At 37.3% G+C, this 2,443-nt stretch overlaps 1 pseudogene; it reads right to left on the bottom strand.

Annotated features, from left to right (window-relative positions):
* Nucleotides 1-583: 583 nt before the first annotated feature.
* On the bottom strand, nt 584-2,171 carry LOC133785668 (probable galacturonosyltransferase 6; annotated as a pseudogene).
* Between the last annotated feature and the right edge of the window lie 272 nt (nt 2,172-2,443).

Genomic DNA, 2,443 nt, shown 5'->3' with positions numbered 1-2,443 from the left:
AATACTTTTTCGGTATTATATAACGTAGTTTACATAATAGAATTTTTTACTTATAAGTTAAAAAAAAAATTACAATACCACAAACACTAGTTGATAATTAATACCTTGGCCAAGCTTAAACTTGAAAGGAATCCTCTATAATGGCTGGAATTGAACTTAGTCCCATCAAACAAAGTTTCAATGTAATGAGGCGCTACACAAGCAGAAACCTAATAAAATTAGAAATTACAAGCACACATAAACATGAACATATATATACATATATATATATATACAATGAATGAAATTTCTTAGAGGCATTTTTTCTACAATCCCTGGATGATAAATATTGGTGTTGAGAGACACAAGCAGCATATTAGGAAATAGAGCCATAGAATGAGTAAGAATGGAAGTATTAATATATGTTTTATGGTGGAAATGAGGTATTGATTGATAGTGAGACCTTTTAGCAAACAATATCTGATAAATAAAGATATAAAATACAAAGTAACATGAAGAATCATTATAATAAATAAAATAAAGTGAACAAGTGAAGTTCCTAAGGCAAGAAAAATAGGTTGTAAAATTTTTCTGCTATGAATCATCATTGTCCCTACATGTCAAGATGCCACAACCCAGTTAGGTCTCTTAGCACCACCACATCATGGTCAAAGAGTACTACCTTATTCAGTGCAGGGAAGATCTCGGGCAGATAGAATCGAAGGTGGTTAAGTTGAAAAGTAAATCTGGAATCACTAGACTCTTGCTTCAATATTGGATTATTATACTTAGTGAACAACCACCCAAAATTGTCTATGCTCTGGATTTAGATTGTGGCTTTGCCTAGAGGGTTCAATATGAACCACATTGAGATTTCAGGGAAATTGAGTGAATAAGTCACCACATGGAAACACAATTTTCTTTGGTTCCTGCACAATTTTATGACAAGAAACAACGATCAAGGTTTGATATATCTATTTCATACCAACAATATCATGGAATCCAGAATAAGTAGTTACAAGTGTAGAATGAAATAAAACCCAAGAAGCTGCCGCAACATTTTTTTACCATTGCTTAAAATCTGCATTATTGGGAAAGGAAACATAGAAGAATAGTAGGAATTCAAATTACCGCCGCTGCAGAAATAGTGGAGCTAACAACCACTGCACATGCCAGAATATTATCAGAGAAGACAACATAATGTTGAAGGTTCTGATCATGCAAAAATTTTCTGTTGCTTGGGAAGCTGCCTCTCTTCTGGCTCTAAAGCAAAGCATTCGGCAGTAAGGCGCATAGCAAGACAATAGAGCCCTTTCGAGGTAGTTCGTGAAGCAATATGGACAAGATATGCTGCTTGCTTCTTTTGCGATCGGTTGTGTGAGCCATAGCACAGAGCTTAACAGCCATGGCAGAGCAATCAGGGTACACCGCACTAGCTTTAGACAATGAAGTTTCCATGTGTCTCATTTTCTGCAAAGCATTGCAATATCACGGGTTTTAGATTGAAATGAATCTCTGGAACTACTATTACAGAAAACAATTAAAAAATAAAACAAAATTATATACCTCCTGGACAACTCGAAATCCTTTGTACGCTCACCAAGTGATCGCTCCACCTCTTTAATTCGTAGTCTCACTGATAAGCAATACTGTAACCTAGATGCTCAAATGGTGAAATGAATATACTAATCTGGCACTTCATTTTTAGACAAAGTTATAAATACCAAATTCCTTCTCACAGATTAACCAACCAACACGAGTGGGTTCTGCCCCAACTTAAAACAATAGTAGTAATATTCGAACCATTCCAATCCCAATTTCTCGTCGTAGTTTATGCAAATAATACTTAAAAATTGAAATGCATTTGGCTTTAGCAAGAAAAGGGAAGATAGATAGATGAATGGAGGAAGGCAGAACCTTAGATTTTGGAGCTTGCCGGAGATAGAAGATCAGCGCCTCAGAGTTTTGGGTTGAGTGAACTAGAGATGGTTAAAGCTGCACGGACTTTGGGTTGCCGCTGGGACTGGGAGGTGACTTGAAACTTGGTGCTTGGTGACCGGTGGTGGCTACTGACTGGGCGACCGGTTGGGGGGGCTGGGAATTAGTAAGGTATCACAATGACAGCAAAAACTATAAATACGCCATAAACTAAAGGTACTCACCTCAAAGGAATTAGTCAGGTAACCACCCATTGTTGCAAATTTCGTTTTGTAGATGGTCAGGAGTAAATCGATAGCCCCTGAGATATGTTGAAGGTCTCAGGTCTCAGAAATGTTGAAGGAATTGAATGAAAGGAATTTTCAAGTCTCTCGGGTCTCTCGACTGGAATTGAGGAAATGTTGAAGGAGAGGAAATGGGTCTCTCGGGTCTCACAAATTTTCAGGTCTCAGGAATGAAAAAAAAGGCTAAGTGGCGGGATGGTGTATATTACCGCCCTTTTTTCTTGCCCAATATAATAATATAG

This window comes from Humulus lupulus, chromosome 6 (assembly GCF_963169125.1).
Source record: "Humulus lupulus chromosome 6, drHumLupu1.1, whole genome shotgun sequence".
Lineage (NCBI taxonomy): Eukaryota > Viridiplantae > Streptophyta > Magnoliopsida > Rosales > Cannabaceae > Humulus > Humulus lupulus.
The sequence above is the reverse complement of the archived record's forward strand: the minus strand, read 5'-3'. Positions and strand labels throughout refer to the sequence as shown.